At 45.7% G+C, this 20,792-nt stretch overlaps 1 protein-coding gene and 1 long non-coding RNA gene across 6 annotated transcripts in view; both read left to right on the forward strand.

Annotated features, from left to right (window-relative positions):
* Nucleotides 1-20,792, forward strand: part of Mkln1 (muskelin 1) — a 311,316-nt gene that overhangs the window by 59,084 nt on the left and 231,440 nt on the right. Inside the window, 1 exon segment of the mRNA NM_001429298.1 lies at nt 6,463-6,580. The gene's annotated coding sequence lies outside the window, so the exon portion shown is untranslated.
* Nucleotides 1-20,792, forward strand: part of Vamp5l (vesicle-associated membrane protein 5 like) — a 174,337-nt gene that overhangs the window by 59,084 nt on the left and 94,461 nt on the right. For all 5 annotated transcript variants that reach the window (NR_190449.1, NR_190448.1, NR_190446.1 and 2 more), the window contains 1 exon segment: nt 6,463-6,580. This is a non-coding gene — a long non-coding RNA (vesicle-associated membrane protein 5 like).

Consider the following 20,792-nt stretch of genomic DNA (forward strand, 5'->3'; position numbering starts at 1 on the left):
CAGGTGTATTCTCGACAGGAAGTGAAGAAAGAGGACTGTCAACTGGAGAAGCTTCCGGTTCAATTCTCCCTCAGGAAGTCCCACCCACTATATCCCTGACCTCGGATTGAAGCAAACCGGAGGGCCGGGTTGTAGTTCAGAGGTGGGGTGTTTGCCAGCGCTCACAGCCCCTCAGTTCAGTCCTCAGCACTGCAAAGAGAAACAGGGAAAGGCAACGGAGAAACTATTATCCGTAAATCCAAACACATCGCCGCGCCATATTAAACCAAGGCAAATGCGTTTGGTATAACGTCCCGCAAGCTCTGCCTGGAGCCTCAATCTTTGGTTCCTAGTTCGTGCATGTGGCCTTGCCCGGACCTCAGTGCTGCAACTCCTACATTTGGATTAGCTTAACACACATCTTCCCAGTCATCTATTTCCTATCTTGTCACTTTCTTGAGATAACTTCCGTATACATATCTTAATTTTTTTAGCCTAGTCTCGCAGATCTTTTGAAAGGGAAACTCATTCCAAAGTATATTCATTCATGTTCCTTCCGTCTTAGGCTTATTCATTTTAGAGATGATTGCTTTTCCCTTCTCTTCTTGAGATTTATTGATGTGATCATTTATTTTCCCAGGTATTGTCTTTAAAGCAAAGTTTCCCATTCAAGTTTTTTTTTTTTTGTTATTGATGTTTTGTTTTTGACTTGAATAAGCAACGTACCTCTGTCTCAGAGATTTTGCCATCGGTATGCTGAGGAACAAATGTAACTTTTAGTTTTTCAGCCATGACGTGTAAGGTCATCAGGGGCATTTGATAATTTGGGAAGTTCATTGTCATCATTTCCTTTGATGTCTTTTACAGACAGCTACGAATACCACTGCCTGACCCACGCTCTTCTACAGGGCTGAGAGGTACTGCCTTCAAAGCCTAGGTTCCTTTCCAGGTCTACTTAGTGGAGGAAGGAGTTACACTTCCATCCCAGAATTCCAAGTCCACCTAGAATCTTTGTCTGTAATCCCAGAACTCTGGATGCTGAGGTAGAATTGATACAAGTTCAAGGCCAGTTTGTGCTCTGGTATGAGACCTTGTCTCAAAACAACAACAACAACAACAAAACAAAACACAAACAAACAAACAAAACCCCCATAGCACCCACCTGGAAATGAATTATAATTATAATAAGTATGTGTTTATCTTTGTGCTTGGCTTTCTCTACTGAGAAACCAGTCATCAGAAATGGTGGAACCATGGCTGGAACTCATTGTGGATTGCTATCCGTGTCAGCTTTTTTTGCAGCTGTGACAAAAATACCGGACAAAAGCAACCTGCCTGAGGAGAGCTTTAGTTTGCATTAAGGTTCCAGTCCATCATGGCGGGGGAAGCATGGGAGAGTTCACAGAGGTAGGACCATGTGCAGGATGTTCACATAGTGTCAGGAAAAGAGAGGCAGAGAGGGGGACCGGCATGGCACTACAGACAAGCTGTCACTATCAGAGGTGCATTCCTAGTTGGACCCTGTGCGTGTGCGTGTGCGTGTGCATGTGTGTACGTGTATGTGAGTGAGCGAAAGAGGAGAGAGAGAGAGAGAGAGAGAGAGAGGGAGGTGGGAAGGAGAGAAGGAGGGGGGAGAGTGGGAGAGACAGGGGTGGGGGTGGGGGGAGAACGCACAAGAGAGAGAATAGGTCTTATTATGTAGCCTTGACTAACTGATCTGGAACTCACTATGTAGACCAGGCTGGCCTCAAACTCAAATGTTCATCTGGCTCTGCCTCCCAGGTGTTGGGATTAAAGGCATGTACCACCATGCTGGGCTGTGGTTTTTCATTTTGTGTTTATTTTTAGTGTGTGTGTGTGTGTGTGTGTGTGTGTGTGTGTGTGTGTGTGTGTAGACACATACATGCTTGCCCAAATGTCTGTGGGCATGTAGAGATCAGAGGACAATTTGTGGAAATCAGGTCAACATTCTTCTTTGGCTGGGTGAGTCCTGGGCTGGAACTTGGGTCGTGGAGCTTGGCAGCAGGCAGCTTTGCCTGTCCAGCCGTGCAGTTGGCCTTGCGATTGTTCTTTAAGGGACTGAAAGGCTTCTGTGACAGGCGTGTGTGACAGTTGGTTTGGCTCTTTCAAGAACTTGAGGATGAAATGTTGCTTTATATGCCTCAGTGAAATCACTTGTCCTTTTCTTTGCGTTCTACACTTCTGTGAGTGCGTTACTTATGGAGAAAGGCTTTTCTTTCTTGCCTGGTTCCCAGGTACCTTCCATTTCATGCCACAGCAGCACACTTGTTCCCGGCAGCAATCAAGGATCCTAAAATTAAACCAAATGCTTCAAGTGGTACCAGTTAGACAGGAAGGCTGCTGATTTTTTTTACCTACAGGGACAAAATAAAAGGCGAAACCCAAGTTTTATTAAAGCCGTACAACTTCTACCCAACTTCTCTCTTCTCGTTTATTTTTCTTAAATTATATTAGATGCCATAGAAGTATGATTTGACTATAAGATGGTAGAGACTTTGACAAGTCTTTGGAACGAGAGCTCTTTATGGAAAATGTACTCAGAAAATACTTAGCAGTACATATGAAGTAAGTAAATAACCTGTGTGCACAAGAAACGTTCACCTTGAAATGCATGGGTTACGGTCCCTGGTGGACCCTAACCCTAACCCCTAGCCCCTAACCCCTAACCCCTAACCCTAACCCTAACCCCTAACCCTAACCCCTAACCCCAACCCCTAACCCCTAACCCCAACCCCTAACCCCAACCCCTAACCCGTAACCCTAACCCCTAACCCCAACCCCTAACCCCTAACCCCAACCCCTAACCCCTAACCCTAACCCTAACCCTTTACTATTGAGATTGCAGTGTGACAGCCCCACCCCACCTCCACAGGTTTTACCACTCCTCACACATCACTGGGACAGAGAGGGATCAAGAACCATTCCATTGCTAAAAACCACAGCCTTCCTAACACCACCAACCCTACCGCCATGTTCGGCAAAGAGAATAATTAATAAATCAGCACATTTTAAAGCCACCATGTCTCCTCTTAGGTATTTTTCTTTTCCGGTCTGACTGTGAAAGGAATTTAACTTCCTACCAGCCTTGGGAGACATAGGAAAGCATTGAGACTGAGAAGGAAACGTGTCTGTTGAAAACAATTAATTAGGCAAAAATAAAGTCGTATAAACTTGCTATCAGGTTTGAACATTAAACTGTATTTCTATACAATAAGTGTCATCTGCTAAAACTAAAGCTCACGCCGCTGAGAATGTATGCTTGACACATGCAAGGTCTTCCTTTCTGGAACTAACAACAAAAGGCAGATGTGGTGGTGTTTGCCCATGATCCCAGCACTCTAGAGGCACAGAAAGGCAGATCATTGGAGGTTTAAAAGCAGCCTGGTCCATGTAGGGACTTCCAGGCTAGCCAGAGCTGCATAGTAAGACCGTCTCAAATGCAAACAAAGGCTTTCAGGACTGACTTTATGTTTACAGTTGTTGAACGTTCAATGATGAGTTTAGGAGTTTGGTTTGTTTGCTTACTATTTTTTCCCCCTATCTTCAGGAGTATTTAACATAGACAACTGCTTTGGATTGATTAATTCCTCTGGAAGGCAGCCCCCTAAATGGGGTTTTATAAATAAACTTACCGGTATTATTCAAAACTGGCCCGAGTCCAGTATGTTAACAGCACAGCTCAAGCCTGTACACAAATCCAACGGCTCATAGTTTGGTTGACCTGAAGAGAATAGGCTCCTAGAGTTTCATAAGTAGCGTTTCAAAATAAACATTGAGCTACTTCAGTGAGAGATATAGTTCTTAAGTCAAGTCAGTGCTTCTGTCGCTGTCTAGTTTCTGTCTGTTGTATAAAATCTGGATGTTTTTACTTTCATGTTATTTGGGGGAACAAAAGGGGGAACCAGGTAAAAACTCGTCTCTGGAATTTAAGACTTTACTCATCTCCTTGTGTCTCTTGTTTTGTTCTTGTTTGTTTGTCTTTCTAGTTAACAGAGCAAAGACTACACGTTTGAAAGATTTCTAATGCACCCCGTTTTGTGCTGTCTTTGCTAAGAATAAATACAGAACCAGGACTATAAATAAATGGTGTGTTCTAAGAGGCCAAATTATAGTGTCGCCTCTGTGAAATTTCTCACGTTCTCTGCTGGCCTGGACTTAGAGAGCAACGACATAGGTTAGGCCTCCTGTATCCAGAGTGTGCCTTGACACAAGAATATGCATAATCCCTGCTGAGGGTACAATTTTCACAGTTTGGTAGCGGCACAAGAAAGCTTCTGAAATAGAAGTGGGGTCGGAATGTATTCGTTCTCATGAGTCCTGGGTGACTGACGTGACTAGTGTGCTTTGTGACGTTATGGGGTTGGTTTGCTTAGATTACAATCAAATTTTAAGGTGACTGTGGGGTGAAACACACACGATCAGGAAGACGTGAAGTGGCTTTATTACTCAAATAAAATTAAATTCCAGGAAATAAAATCCTTAAAGGGGCTGGTTGTGGAGAAGAGGGAAGACAATACCTTATCATTAAAAATCAATCAGATACTTACTAAGTGCGTCTCTGAGGATTCCTTACGTTTCAGTCACTGGCAGTTCTTGGATTACACAATACTTTCCCATGCATTATCTCATTTGATCTTCTCAACAAGTAGGGAGGCCAGAGAGGGATCTACGGATGAGGAAATCGCATTTCAGACTTAAGTGCTCCCAAAGACAGCCACAGAACTGGAGCACGGTGTGTCTGCATGGGTGGGTGTTGGTGGGGGGTCCTCCAAATACTTTGTCCTCTGTCCCTCTGACCTCTGCCAAGTTCTGTGCCATATCATCTGTACAGGGGACTCCAAAGGAGAAAGATTATGTTCTCGACCCTCAAGGAGTTTATGGTCAGTCGGGAAGATATACTTGCCAAGCAGATGGCTTTAAATTGTTAATCTGCAATCTGGGTAAAATAGGCTGCAAACTCAACAGTTGGGTTATTTTAATGGGAAAGTAAAATGCTATAAACTCGACCCTGTGCCCTGAAAATGAATACAAATCCAATGGATGCTTCTGGAGTTTTCAAGCCAGGGCATGATTGTCTTTGGGAGAAATTCCTCAGCAGGTGGCAAGCCAGTGGGCATAGTCTTGTGCAGGGACATGGGACCATGCAGATATTTGGAGTTCTGGAGGTCTTCCTGGCTTCTGTTGTGTTTTGTACTATCAACTGGAAGCCTGTGGGAGGTTATCCTGGCTCCTGCTCAGCCCTTTAAACCATTAGAGAGGCTCCAGTTCTGAGGGGAAGATTACCTGCAAGGGGTTTCCAACCTCTTGACATTGCAACATCAACAACAGCAGCTACAGTGTTGTAGGCCACATTCTTGGGTGCATATAACCTGTAGAACTCAGGTCGAGTGTGTCTGAGAAGCAGAGAATGTTTGTTTAGGATTGAAAGGGACTATGGACGTGAAGGGTCTGCAGGAACTGGTCATTTTCATTTCCTTACGTCCCAGTGGGTGTTCAGATCTATCGTTTTCCAAGCTCATACTTGTCCCAGAAGCGAAATTCTATTCCAAGTATCTGCTTTTGTCTTTTCAGCAGTGCAGGCTTGTACTAAGACAGCTGTGGGCCGGTCACTGTGTGTCCCTGCTTTTGTCTGTCTCACTGAAAGGTACACTGCCTGGGAGGCTCTGTGGGGACTGCCAAAAACTTCAGCGAGCAGCTGGCCGTTGTGATTTTACAAAGAGTGCCCGTGTCTAGCAAGGTTTAGCAGCCTCAGAGACAGTTCCAACATTGTCTTCCAAATGCTCCTTGGTAAAATGTCCGTTGGAATAGGCCTGCATAGGGGTTATGCCATAAGGCCTTGACTGCTGTCATGGAGGCCTTAAACAGCGTCCTGTTGCAGTATGTGGGCTGCTAGGCCCCATGCTGAGTAAACAAGATAACAGAATCAGTACCACCCACCTCTCTACACTGAGCACCTACATGGCCTTGTGATGCAAGCCTGTTAGCTATTAAGCCCACATGCAGCCACGCCCATCGGACCACTCAGGTCCTCAGAGTTCCATTCTCTGACTTCCTCTTTGAGGATGGAAATGGATTTCTGCTGAGTCACGGCAGCCTTCCTTTCCTCCCGCAGCTGTAAACACAGCCTCTGGAACTAGCTCTGTCGCACACTAGCTGTGCAACCTTGGGAAAGTTACCAGAGAATTCTTGACGCCTTCCATTCCTGATATGTCATTATCATGCACCATGATAGTTATAACAGCTACCTCAGGAAGTCACTGACCGATTTTGACCCCGTGGAGAGCAGTGAACACCGCGGAAGACGTGTTCCAGGCTGCGTTAGTATTTGCTCTTTGCTTCCGTTCATCTGCTGCCCGTTCTGAGTCTGTTCCGGGTACCGCAAGAGTGAGAAGACGCAGTAGTTGCCCTCAGTGGGTATACAGTTTACATGATAAATCACTGTGTATCTTGTTTGCTCAACAGGTGGGAGGAACTCACGGCATGTACTTCTGAATGTATGCTTGCCTTGAGGAACAACGACAGGACACAGGGATGTGGACATTTTCAATCAGATGGTTCTGTCCGACAGTGTCGGCACACAGTAAGTGCCTAGCGCCATAGAAACAGTCCCCGGTCCCCCGACGACCCCCCCGCCCCCCCCGCGCGCGCTTTCACTGTTGGGCTGGCAGGATGAATGCTGAAACCAAGCATGTGGCCGGAGGTTGAGCGCGAGAGGTGGAGGTGCTCCTGGGAAAGTCTTCCAAGAGGCAGTATCCTTGAGCTCAGCTCTGATCAGTGAGTAGGCGTTAGCCAGTAAGAGAAGAGGGCTAAGAGTGTTCCAGGCTGAAGGAACATTGTGTGCAGAGTTAGGGAGGCGTGAAACAGCACAATACACTCGGGGAACTCCAAGCAGGCAAAGTACGAGTGGCGCCACATCCTTACCGAGACATACAGCGTGCATTTGTTAAATTGGTGTTAGAGATTGGAGGCTGGGAAATGGAACAGTGCTCGATCCTTCGGGCCTGTAGCATTAACCGAACAGCCGTTGAGGAGGAAGTAGCTAAGAGGCTTTTAATTGTTCCCTGTATACGTGTTCAGTGCAGTCTCTGAACTTCATCTGCCACTCTTTTTTTTTCCCCTTTTTTCCAAAATTGAGATAAGGTTTCATATATCCTGGGCTGGTCTCATATTCCCTAGGTAACCAAAGATAACCTTGATTTCTGATCTTCCTGCTTCTACCTCCAAAGTGCTGAGATTGTGGGCATATGCCAGCATGCCCAGTTTTTGTGGTCATGGGGTTCCAGTCTTGGGGATTGTGCTTACTAGGGCAAGCATTCTATCCACTGAGCCTCACCCTCAGTCCCTTCTTACCTTCTTCTACCGGAAGTAAACCCAGTTGTCTCCCTTCTCCTCCGGAATGACAGAGATGAACTTAAGTGGAGCTGCTGGGATCCCAGAATAGGTACCAATCCTTCTGTGGGTAACACGTTGTTTTAGATTAAAGGTCAGCAAACCCTGGCCTAAGGGCCAGCCCCAGTGCACTGCGATGGCCTAGGATACCATCCACTGTGAGCCTAGGGTACCATCCACTGTGAGCCTAGGGTACCATCCACTGTGAGCCTAGGATACCATCCACTGTGAGCCTAGGATACCATCCACTGTGAGCCTAGGGTACCATCACTGTTAGCCTAGGGTACCATCCACTGTGAGCCTAGGGTACCATCCACTGTGAGCCTAGGGTACCATCACTGTGAGCCTCGGATACCATCCACTGTGAGCCTCGGATACCATCCACTGTGAGCCTAGGGTACCATCACTGTGAGCCTAGGGTACCATCACTGTGAGCCTAGGGTACCATCCACTGTGAGCCTAGGGTACCATCCAGTGTGAGTCTAGGGTACCATCCAGTGTGAGCCTAGGGTACCCTCCAGTATGAGCCTAGGATACCATCCACTGTGAGCCTAGGGTACCATCCAGTGTGAGCCTAGGGTACCATCCACTGTGAGCCTAGGATACCATCACTGTGAGCCTAGGGTACCATCCACTGTGAGCCTAGGGTACATCCACTGCGAGCCTAGGATAGCATCACTGTGAGCCTAGGATACCATCCACTGTGAGCCTAGGGTACCATCCACTGTGAGCCTAGGGTACCATCACTGCGAGCCTAGGGTACCATCCACTGTGAGCCTAGGGTACCATCACTGCGAGCCTAGGGTACCATCCACTGTGAGCCTAGGGTACCATCCACTGGGATAATTCATCCCTCTGTACACATTCAGTCATCCTCCTACATGTTGGCCTATGCTCAGCCAGCAGTGGCAGGTTCAAGAGAGAAGGTGGAATTAGCCACGTGAGGCTCAGCTTGGACTCAGCACAGTTACTTCCGGTCCATTCTGGTAGCCAGAGCCAGAGAGAGGCAAAAATCCAACCCGGATTGGAAGGGTCTGGAACTCGGCTCCAGTTCTTGCTCAGGGCCACTGCAAAGTGACTCTGCAGACAGCAGGAAGACTGGAGGGACAGAACCTGGCCGTGTTTGAAATCCCAAGCCATCGATCATACTCTAGAGCAGCATGCATCCCAACCACGAATTTTTAAAAGTCGTCTCTGGGTCTCACAGGGAAAGATGTATTCATCATACCTGTCTGTTCCACTCCACCCACAGCTGTGAGTCATCAGTCTCTTCAACTGAGGGGACCATTATCCTCTAGCACATGACAGACACAGTGGGGGAGGAGAATAGGGCTCGTAGATGAGGCCCAGACCCACATTCCCGCACCCACCTGATGAATCTCACTAGGGAACGGGGCTCGATTTTAACCCATTAAAGATGCAAAGCAGATCATTATCCCAGATGCAGCCATTGGCTGGACTGAACATCTTTGGGACTAATGTCTAAACAGACCTACATGAAATACTGCTCATCACTCTGTGTCCCACTACTGTTAGCCACTGATGTCTCTCTGTTTAGATGGGGTCGAACTGACAGACATAGGGCAGTTCCGTTACTCGATAGCTGTTTGATGACTTTCCCCCATTATTGCTCTTTCTCATTTGCTCTGTGTGTGTGTGTGTGTGTGTGTGTGTGTATGATTGTGTTTCTCGGGGTACAAGTGTATGTGCGAGAAGGTCAGAGGTAAACAATGAATGTCTAACACAACCACTCTTCAGCCCGTTTTTATGAGAGAGGTTGTCTCTGATCCTAGAGCTCACCAGTTTGGCTAGACTGGTGGCAGTGAGCTCCAGGAATCCTCCTGTCTCTGCCTCCCTACCAAGAGGATTAAAGATGCATGACATCATGCCTGGCTTTACAAGGGTACCTGCCATCCAATCCCAGGTCCTGACTCCTGCAGAGCAAGCATTTCACCAATGGAGCCACTTCTGTCCCTCCTCTTTAGTTTGTCAAGATAGCTCACCCTGTAGACCTGGTTGGCCCTGAACTTGTGACAGTCCTCCTAAGTGTTGGGTTTATAGTCGGGAAGCCGGTGGGTGATTTTTTTAAAAATCTTCTTGCAAGAAATTCTTCATTGTTATCAAACTTGTTTTAATAAAAATATTATAAAGAACAAGGATGTCAAAAACCCTTCATTGCAGTCCTCTCCCTGGTACCATGAGACGGCAGAAAACAGAACTCATAGATTGCACCTGTTTCTTAAGAACGTCCTGAGTGGTGAAAGACAGAAACAAAACTTTCAGTCAGACAAAACCCACACGGCTTCGGTTTGGAAATACTCTTTCTGTTCCCGAAGCCACTCAGGGTCCTTCAGCGTCTTCTACAGGAAGCTGAAGCCCTGACACCAACTTCCATGGAGTTGCTGCTGTTAAGACTTCTGTAGGAACAGCATCCGTGGGTGGAAGGAACATGCCAGATCTCAGGGAACTATTAGATGCCTGTTGACTCAGGCGGCAGGACCAGCTGTGAATGGGAATGTATTTTTACGTAGCTACAGTGGAAAGAACAGGCCGGTTGATGTTATTGCCGAGGTGGGGACAGAACCTGCTGGGATATTTGTGGATGGTTTGGTTTATGGGGGATGGGAGATAGAGTTGTCTCGGGAGGTACAGCTGAAGATTCTAAACTCGAAATTAATGCTGGCCATAACGGCACATGCCTTTAATCCCAGCATTTGGGAAGTGGAGGGAGGAGAGCTAAGAGGCAAGGCCAGCCTGGCTATGAGAGAGAGAGAGAGAGAGAGAGAGAGAGAGAGAGAGAGAGAGAGAGAGAGAGAGAGAGAGAGATATTGATTACTTGGGCAGGTCACATAATTGAATGATATATCTACCAGGTAAAGTCCTTTCAAAATTAGACCCCAACAAAGATTTCTTTCATGTTTCTGCATCCCCCGCCCACCTTAGGAATGCCTTTAAAAAACACGAATCCTGCCAGCCAGCTGCCCCTGGAAAGAAGTCAAGTGGGATAACTTCCTGTTCAGGGGGAGGGAGCAGGGGGTGTCACCTCTGCTGCCCCTCCTCCCCTCTCAGCTCTTAGGCAGTGCAAAGATCTTCCTTCCTGCCTGCAGAGGAAGCCTGTGTGTTCTCTCAGACCTACCTTGGCATTCCTTGATGTCTTAGAGAAGCAGATGACCCCGGCTGAGCCAGACAGTCAGCAGTACAGCAGCTCTCAATGCTGCGTTTGGAAATTTCCATTCTTTGCTTGCAGCTCTGAAAAAAAAAATCTTAAGAGCCCAGTAGCTGGGAAATTTCCACAATGGAAAATTTTAACATATTCTTTAGCTCTAAACTATGCAGGTTTATAGACATTATTTTTTTTTCTTCCTGGTAATTTTCTCCCTTAACAACTATTTATGAACATGGTATCACTAGAGCTGTGGGAACAGGAGGGCAGGATGACCTAGGGGGTGGGCATAGCTTGCTTAGCCGGAGGCTGCACTGTATAACCATGTGACCACTCGGAGAACCTCATCCTGAGTCCCGCTGGGTGGGAACTCATCCAAAGTAGAGCTCATTTGCCCAGGAGCCCTGCGGGGAAATCTGTGTAGAACTTTCAAACGGAAAGTGCATGGAACCCGGAACCTGGGAACCTGACATGGTGAGTCATGTTGCCAGCAAAAGCAGCTTCAAGCAGAGGATCCCTTAGACCGCTGCTTCCTGAAGCTGAACTTAAGCTGTAGGCTCGGATGCGGTAGATTGAGGATGGGACCTAGACTGCATTGCCAACTGATTCTGATCATCCAGGTGATGCTGATGCTGCCCTTTCTGAGGACCACAGTGTGCGGCATAGCGAGACCTTCGTCAGCATGTAGCCAGTGCCCTGCTGGCTGAACACTGCCAGAGGGTGGCTGGAGGTGAGCTCAGGTTACAAAGTTGAGGTCTCAGAATGGAACTCAAAGTCCTCCGGAGAGACGTTCCATGGCAGTCTGGATAAAGAGGCCCTTTTAGAACATAAGGGTGCACGGCATTGCCAGAAGGCTTAGCTTGGAGAATTCTAGAAATCAGGACCTTTCCAGAGAAACCCACATTTAGCTGGTGATGATTCCTAAGCTGAGCCTGCCTCCTGAATGGTTCTCCAGCACCGAGAAGTGTGGGTGAATGGCCAGTGAACCAGTCCCTAACACTGACTGTTAACCACCATCCTACCAAGAGAAGAGTCCCAAGAGGCAGCCACTGCCACTGGTGCTCACTACTATTGAAATTTGAAAGCAAGTTGGAGATTTCCTTCACAGCAATCTCACCCGAGGGACAGAGGAAAGGAGAGGGAGAGAGGCAGAGGGCAGAGGGACAGAGAAGAAGTAGGGGGGCGGGTAGCATTATTAGTCTAGGATACTACCACCTCGTAATCTGTAGTGTGTCCGCTCCATGCATTTTTTTTTAAAGCAACACTTGACCTAGTTTTCACTTTCTATTCAGTTGGGTTTAGGGTAGTTTTAGTCCATACACAGAGGACCATGTGGAAAGAAAGAAAGCCAAGGGAGATGACAGTCACGCAAATGTAGTAAATCACAAGACAGGCTTGATTACACGGAGTATTATATCTCTGCCCTGCTATGTTCGCACCCACATAATAGTTTAAAAATCTCTGTGACTTTCAGGGTTGCTTAGGGATTTGAACGTCTGCAGATTGGATGGGAACGTCTTCCCAGGATACTTCCACCCTCACACGGGGTATGATTCAGCACTTGAAAGGACATCCTGCTGGCTTTGTAGAGGGGAGCAGACTGGATTCCTTAGGGTGATGTTTGATGAGTCATTATTCACCTAAGAATTCTCTTAGGGCTTGCAGTCAATCAAGTAATTTGCTTGATCCATTTAAAGTCATATTTAATAATAATAACATTATTATTATTATTATTATTATTATTATTATTACTTAAAGGAGTGCTTTTGCTTTATGCTTCAGGTGAAATTCACGTTAACAAAATTCACTATTTTCAAGGCAACGATACAGAAACCTATATCGTCTTTGTGACATTGCACAACTTCTCCTTGTATCCAGTTCCCAAACATTTTTATCGCTCCCAAAGGGAAGCCTCACATCCATTAAGCAGTTCCAGCCTGATGCTGGCTCCCTCCTTCCGGAACCTGGCCACCGCCAATTTACTTTCCCTGCGGTTCCGGGTCTGGATATTTTACATAAGTGAATTCCAACCGTATGTGGCCCTTTGCTAAATCACATCTCCTTAAGAATAAACATGAGGGTTATAGGGAAACCTCACGTTATCGAGTGCTTACAACATGAGGCGCGAGACCCTTACAACAAGTAGACGCCATATACAGATAAGAAAATGGCGGCTCAGAGAATTGCCCGAGACTCATACTTCCGGCCAAGCAATGAAGAGGCTTCCGTAGCCAGGCCCACTTTCACTAGAGCTTTTCCCAGTTGCTGTAGCTACAGCTCGGCTTCCTTTCTCTCCTTGCAGACAGATGGGTAGGTACTCCTCTCAAGTTTAACAACTTCACAGAGCCCTGACTCGAATTCTGAATGCAGCGTTACTTGCTTACAGCTGCTTTTTTCCCCTAGCGGGGCGGTGAGTCCGGGCAAACTCCTTTGAAGAGCTCATTAAATCTGCTAAAATAAAGCCTTAGAAACAGGTGCATTCATTAGCAGAAAATGCAGACGATTATGTTAATATCACATTCAGGTGACAAATGTAAAGGCATCCGAATCATGAAGGATAAAAGGATTTTTTCAAAGCCAGAGCTAACGTCTTTGGTGAGGTTTTGTTCGGTGTGGCATGTGACTGACTACAGCTGTCCAGAGTGGGGAACCTGCAGTGTTAGTTCACAAAAATAAAGCTCTCCTGGATAGCGTGTCCCTCCTTATGATGTCTTGGGTCTCTGGTTATGAAAAGAAAGCTGAGGGGTTCTCTACAACCTTATAGCTGGATCTGGCCCACCATTGATAACGTATTGTCTCCAGGCCCATGAGGAGAGGATGCCGAGGGAGATAATTCAGATATGTCCACAGGCCGGGAGGTTGCTTAGCAGTTTGGCCGCATACGCAAGACCCTGGTTCTCTGGACTGGAAGAGTAAATCAGTAGAGGCAATGATTTTCAGTTTGGACCAAAAAAAATTTTTTTTTCTTTTCTTTTTTTCGGAGCTGGGGACCGAACCCAGGGCCTTGCGCTTGCTAGGCAAGTGCTCTACCACTGAGCTAAATCCCCAACCCCCCAAAATTAATTTTTTTACTGTGCTTTTTTTAATTTAAAAAATACTGAGCCTGAAATAAGATTGTGCAAACTTTTTATTTTGAGGTGTGCATATTTTTGTATTTCCCAGATTTTCTGCAATGAATTTTCAATTTTGAAATAAAAAATTTATTTGCTTATAGTTTTTCAAAGTATTTAGATATTACAAAGAAATAACTTGCCTTTTTTACCATCAATTTAATATCCCTATAAAATATGAATAACATTGAATTGCCTGGGGTATGAAAGCTAGACAAGAAATATCCCCAATTCCTTGCCTAGTCCCAATCTAGGATATTTGTAATCATTTTTGATTTTCCACTAGAAAAGAAACAAATATGGCTAGGCATCAAGTCGTTTAATAAAAAAATAAATTGTGCAGTATATTATTGGATTTTATCAAGTAGGTATGCATACACAGGAAGGAATGCACCCGCCACTTAGAAAGGGCAAAAGCTAGGAGACTCTAACAGGACCCAAGTACTTTAAAAAAAAAATTAAGTTATGCACTTGGGTAAGGCTTTCACTAGCTACTTTTTTTCTCCAACATGGAATACTTAAAATGACTATTTCTGATTGCACAGCATAAAAAATAATGAAGCCACAGTGCTTTTACAAAGCACGTTTACAGATTGTGTGTGTGTGTGTGTGTGTGCGCGTGCGAGTGTGTGTGTGTGTGTGTGTGTGTGTGTGTGCTCACAAGCGCATGCACTCACTAGGTGGATCAACAGTGACTAGCTGAGCGACTGCTCGTGTGTAGGGTAATCCTGTCTTTGCCTTAGGTCATCTTCAGGTCTCCTTTTCTTCTTCCTGTGCACATTTCTGCGCTCTCTCTCTCTCTCTCTCTCTCTCTCTCTCTTTCTTTCTCTCTCTCTCTCTCTCCCCCTGCTTTGGGATGGGTTGGGTGAAGGCATATAGTCTGTTTGGTGCAGTAATACTTCTTTCATACACAGAATATGCCCTAGTAATTGGTAGATGCCTGAACCCACAGACAGTACCAAGACCCATGATTTTATTCTTTCTCCATCATAACTTACTGTGTGTGACAGACATGACTTTTGTGGTTTAGGATTGATAGCAAAGAAGCTAGCACACACAGATTCTTTTTTCTTCTACCATTTTATAGACAGAAGATTTGAGTTTTGTTAGTTTTGTTTTGTCTTTCTGTAGGTCTCAGAAACCTCAGTGTCCACTTTTTTCCTTCCTCAGCAGGTTAAGAAAGCTCACCTGTTCACTTAAAGGAGACCCTTTATGGTTTGTTTCTCTGTCGTCAGCACCATCATGTCTTTAGGCCATTAGTAAATCACATGAGGGTTACTGCGATCTCATGGCGAGTATGCATGGTAGGCATAGATGCCTGCTGGGCGGCTCCTGGGCCATTTACAATGAGGAGACACAGGGCAAAAGGATAATACACATCTCAGGAGGGAATGGCACGAACTTTCATTGTACTTCCCAGAATGACGTGCAGTTTGCAATTCATAAATTTCTCACTTCTAGAACTTTCCATTTCATATTTTAAGATGAAATATTGCTGAAACCTAAGGCCAGAGGAAGCAGTTGCATACACGCAGGCATGCACACTCTCCCTGTTAGGAATGCTCTCGCTGAAGCCTTGCTCCCAGCTGCCACACTCAGTGTGATTGGCTGGGACTTCACTAACGCTGCTCCTTTACTGCTGGACAGCTCCACATCGCTACAAATACTTTCCCACCCACCTCTCCTCCTCTGTTCAACCCTGTCACAGAAGCCTCCGATTCTACACAGAAGAAGGATGGTGGCCATAGAGACTCCTGTCCTTCCAGCATGAGGATCATAAGGAGAGCGGGCTGAATTCAGAGCCAGAATCTGAAGATAAGCACAAGAGGTGAACCCAAGTGTCCTTTTCATGGATGCCTGTCTTCTAGAACATACCAGCTAGTCATGCAACCTGACTTTGTCATCTCTTTCCCATGACAAAAACTCGTCCTATTTTTCATCTTTACTTCATTTAGTTGGATCATCAGAGCACATGGAGCACTATACATTCAGTGACAGGAGGAGGAGGGAGAGGAGGAGGGGAGAAGGAGGAAGAGGAGGAGGGAAGGAGGAAGAGGAAGAAGGGAGAAGGAGGAAGAGGAGGAGGAGGAGGAGAAGTAGAGGAGGAAAAGAGGAGGGAAGAGGAGGATAAAGAGGAGTAGAAGAGGAGGAAGAGGAGGAGGAGGAAGAGGTGGAGGAGGGTCCTGTTACTACCCAGGACCCAATCTCAAAGAAGTATAATCCCATAGGGTCCCTGAGGAAAGTAAGGAAGCCGAGTCATTTGGCTTAAGGATACTTTCATTGGTCCATACAATAAGGGCAAATTTGTGAGCTATACCACAAGCCTGAGTATCCATGTAGTGTCTAGATGTCTTCCTGGACCATCCTTCTATTTCTCTAACACGCCGTGCAACAAAAGAAATCCTGAGATTATTTCATGCAGGGACCTGGCCTTAAATGATAGTCCAGTGTTTACAAGTACTACTTAAGTTGAGCCATGTGTCTCCAAGTTTCCTAAATACTAAATCCTCCTTCTAGAAGAATGCGTGCGGAAAGTTCAGCAGCATTGTTGAAACCGCTAGTTATGAACACAAAGAATGCAGATAGCAGAAGAAATTCGCCTCGGAAGTCAAGTGCCCCGAGAAAACAGCCAGATGCCCCACCCTTTACCCCACCTTTTACTTTGGCTCCCTGGGAGATTCCTGTAAAGTGAGCCACAATGATGGGAGTGGTGGGTTTTTGAGAAGCAAATTTGGGTGCTGAGACGTTGGCTACGTAAGTAGAAGTGAGAGGGTTTTAGGTTATTATTTAATGACTTGTAAAGAAAGCCATACGTTAAGATCACAGAGAAAATAAGGAACCCCTGTCCTTTCCATCACCTAAAGGGAACTACTGTGTGCAGGTCCATCAACCAAACGCCTTATCTCAGGCGAGTTTCCGTCCTCCGGAGCAGCTACTCCTTGCCCGCCTCAGACAGAACGAATATCCTGTGACTTAATAGATAGAACATTTTGGAACCTGTTAATTTTTTTTATCTTTATTAACTTGAGTATTTCTTATTTACATTTCAATTATTATTCCCCTTCCTGGTTTCTGGGCCAACATCCCCCTAGCCCCTCCCCCTCCCCTTCTATCTGGGCTTCCCCTCCCCATCCTCCCCTCATTACCACCCTCCCCCCAACAATCCCGTTCACTGGGGGTTCAGTCTTGGCAGGACCAAGGGCTTCCCCTTCCACTGGTGCTCTTACTAGGCTGTTTCATTGCTACCTATGGGGACAGAGTCCAGGGTCAGTCCATGTATAGTCTTTGGGTAGTGGCTTAGTCCCTGGAAGCTCTGGTTGGTTGGCATTGTTGGAACCTGTTAATTTTGCAGGCTCCTAGCTTCCACCAGGAATGCCATCAGAGAACATCCCGTGCACACAGAAAACCTTACCTCACCTTACTGTACCCACGCCTCTGGCTTGCCCACCATTGTACTTTAAACTTGCCTTGATTTATGGCTTTCTTTCTGTCTAACTATAAAACCTTCATGAAACTGCTTCCACATTGGAACATGGAATTTGAGGTAACCTAAATCTGTTTCCCAGGCCATAGTTATTTGAAATGGCTCTAGAATAAACTCGCTAGTTCCCTCTTTTAAAAAGATAACCATTGTGAATACTGGGGGAACAACATTACTGCGTCATGTCAGATGTAGAAACAAAATCTTATTTACTAATTTACTTCTTTTTTATTGAGCATTGAGAGAGAGAGAGAGAGAGAGAGAGAGAGAGAGAGAGAGAGAGAGAGCGCAGAACATACATGCCACAGTACTAGGGTGGAGGTCAGAGTTCAGTCTTTGGGATTCAGTTCTCTCTGTCTACCTTGTTGGTTGGAGGGCTTGAACTAAGGTCATCAGGTGTGTGTAGCAAGCACTCTTACACGCTAAACCATCATCAGCCCATTCATTGATTTTTTTTTTGATTGGCTGTCACAAGGTCTTGCTATCTAGACAAAGCCAGCCTAGGATTCACTGAGTGCTAGGGTAGTTTAGAATTTTAGAAAGTGACATGCATTTGGGCTGTTGTGTTTGGCTTTGTAGATAGTGCTACAGTGAGGAAACCCAAAACCTGACGTCTAAAAACCTCACCTGTAAAGCTCTGATAGGAAGGCAGTTAATTAGAACCCTCCGTTGATAAGCAGTTACAGCCCTGAATTCAATAAACACTAAGGATATTTGAATTTCCTTCTGTATACACATATTCTAATCCTCAGTTCAGCTCCTCTATTCTGAAGCAAGGACGGAATGGTTTCCCGATGTCTTCAGTTTAGAAGTCAGCTTTAGACAGAGGCCTTTGACCGTATTAGATAGTGAGAGTGGCTTTCTGGCTTTGCATATTGATTGGGCCACTCTGGCTAGTTGGACATCTCCTTTGACTGGTCAGTGCCTAGCCATAACAGTTAGAAGGAAATCCAAAAATTTCTCTTTTTTATTGTAAACAAAAGGAGGCAACAGTGATGACCCATTTAAGCAAGGTTCGGTGTGTGTGTGTGTGTGTGTGTGTGTGTGTGTGTGTGTGTGTGTGTTTGTGTGATTTGTGTGTTTGCACATGTGTGTGCACATGCACATGAAAGTCAGAGTTTTTCCTTAGGTCTCTTCCTCAATTGCTCCCTAACTATTGGGACATGTTCTCCCACTGACCCTGGAGCCTAAGGATCCCCTTGGACTGTTTGGCCAACACTGGGAGAGCAGGCACACACTGCCACACCCAGCTTTGTGTTGGTGCGGGGGTGGGGGCTGAACTCTAGCCCTCATGTTTAGCAGCCGCACTACCTCTCAGTCACCACACTCTCTCAGAGAATACTAGGTGTTTTCCCAAGTCGGGTTCTACCCAGTATCACATTTTCACAGTGCTGTTCTGAACCCAGGGCTTTGTCAACACCAGGCAAGCTCTCCTGCTGAGCTATCCCAGCCCAACTTGCATTCTTTCAAGTTTCTAACTTTTTGGTGTTGAGAATGTGCATCATTTTTGAATCCCATTTATTTATTAAGGGCCCTCCCCCTTCCAGAAGCCTGTTTCTGTTTTGTAGAGCTGAAATGATTTTACTAATTTATTCCTTTATGAGAAGCGAAGAGAACACTCTGTCTCTCTCCTAAGCATGCTTTACTAAATCCGAATTGGGCAGAAATTTGACTGGAAAATTCCCAAGCTTTGCTTCTTCATATTACAAAGAACCCAGAACCCTGTGGCCTTCGTGCTGTGTGTTATAGGCAGAGAACATTGCTGCTAACCCAAATGGTAGATTTTTTTTCCAGGTATTTGCGTGGCAGTTCTCCTATTTGATGAGTAGGACACAGTCATAGGCCATTTCCTGGCTTACTCATCAACTTACATACAGGTCAGATAGGCCGGAGAAGAAAGCCAGTAACTCCTGGGGAGAAGAAAGCCAGTAGCTCCTCGGTAATCCACGGAACACGGCCAAAGCAATTGCTTCATCAAAATCATAGCTTTTCAAATAACAATGGCTGTTTATTTCACTGACATCAAACTATGAAACCACCTCACCCTTTTCCTGAAAAAGATGTATTAAATAATTTTAGTAAAGTAAATCATGTTTTTCACTGATGTACTAGCAATATAGTTTCACTTTTAATTAATCTCAAACTGAGAGTGATATATAACTATTTTCTTACTAGTGATACTTGTGTTTAGTGTGAATCTGAACACACATCCTCGTCACACACACACACACACACACACACACACACACGCACATGATGAGCGCGCGCGCTCATCATGTGCTTGTCTCTTAGCTGGTGGCTCTATTAAAGTTGTAGAACCTTGAGGAAAGAGGACTAGCTCCTGGAAGTAGATCTTTTGTGATGGGCCTTTGAAAGTTACAGCCGGGCTGGAGAGATGGCCCAGTGGTTAGGAGCACTGACTGCTCTTCCAGAGGTCCTGGGTTCAATTTATAGATGGTTATGAGCCACCATGTGGCTCAGACCATCTATAAATAAAATAAATAGATCTTAAAAAAAAAAAGGAAGTTACAGCCTGGACCCTGGTTTTATTATGGTCTTTGCTTCCTGGCCCATGGGTGTGATTCATCTCCTCTGGATGCTCCTGTTGCTACAGACCCAACTCCTCCTCTACACCCCCCCATCCCCCCACCCCACCCCCCTGTTCACAATAGCCGGAAGTCCTCCAAAACCATGAGCGAAACTAAATCTCTTAAACAGCAGACATGGCAGCACAAAGTCTGTAATCCAGCACTTGGGAAGTTGAGGTGGGAGGGCTGCCATATGTTACAGGCCAGCCTTCGCTACATAGTTGCAGACTATGGGTTACATGTGGGACTCTGGCAAGCCGGAAATGAGCCTGGTGTGGTGGTTCATGCTTTTAATCCCAGTACTCAGGAAGTAGAGGCAAGGAGATCTCTGTAGTTTGTGGCTAGCCTGGTCTACAGAGTGAGTTCCAGGACAGCCAGGGCTGTTACACAGAGAAGATTTTAAAAGGGGAAGCTGGAGAGATGGCTCAGCAGTTAAGAATACCGGCTGCTTTTCCAGAGGACCTGGGTTCAATTCCCAGAACCTGTGTGGTGGTTTGCAATCCCCTGCATGCCTACTCCCTGGGTATCTGACCCCAGTATGTGATACACAGACATACTTGTAGTCAAAACAGCCGTACATGTAAATACTGAAAATTAGCAAAAAATAATAATTTGAAAAAGAAACAAACGAGAAAGAGAATAGAAGAGTGGGGAGAACAGAAGGAAGGAAGAGAGGATAGAGGGAAGAAATGAAGGGAAAGAGCCCTTGTTCCTTTAGGCCATCTTTGTCCTGCGTGTCCTTACGTGAAGCTACGTAAACAGAATGAATACACTCGGCGCATACTACACAACCAACGCTCTGCTTTACTTGATACTGTGCATAAGGAGCAGGACTCACATCACATATAAAATGTTAAGGCCCCCACTTCAAAGTCTTACTCCCTCCTCCTTTTAAATTCGTCAAAGTGATAATTTCACCTTCTTAAACCTTTTTTATGGATTCTCTGTAGTTTCATATCGTGCACCCCAATCCCACTCATGCCCCTGTCCCTTCTTATCCACCCTTCCGCCTTTGCAGCTCCCCACAAAGAGAAAATAAGAAATAAAAACAAAACAAAATT

Source organism: Rattus norvegicus, chromosome 4 (genome assembly GCF_021556685.1).
Source record: "Rattus norvegicus strain SHRSP/BbbUtx chromosome 4, alternate assembly SHRSP_T2T, whole genome shotgun sequence".
In the NCBI taxonomy this organism is placed as follows: Eukaryota; Metazoa; Chordata; class Mammalia; order Rodentia; family Muridae; genus Rattus; species Rattus norvegicus.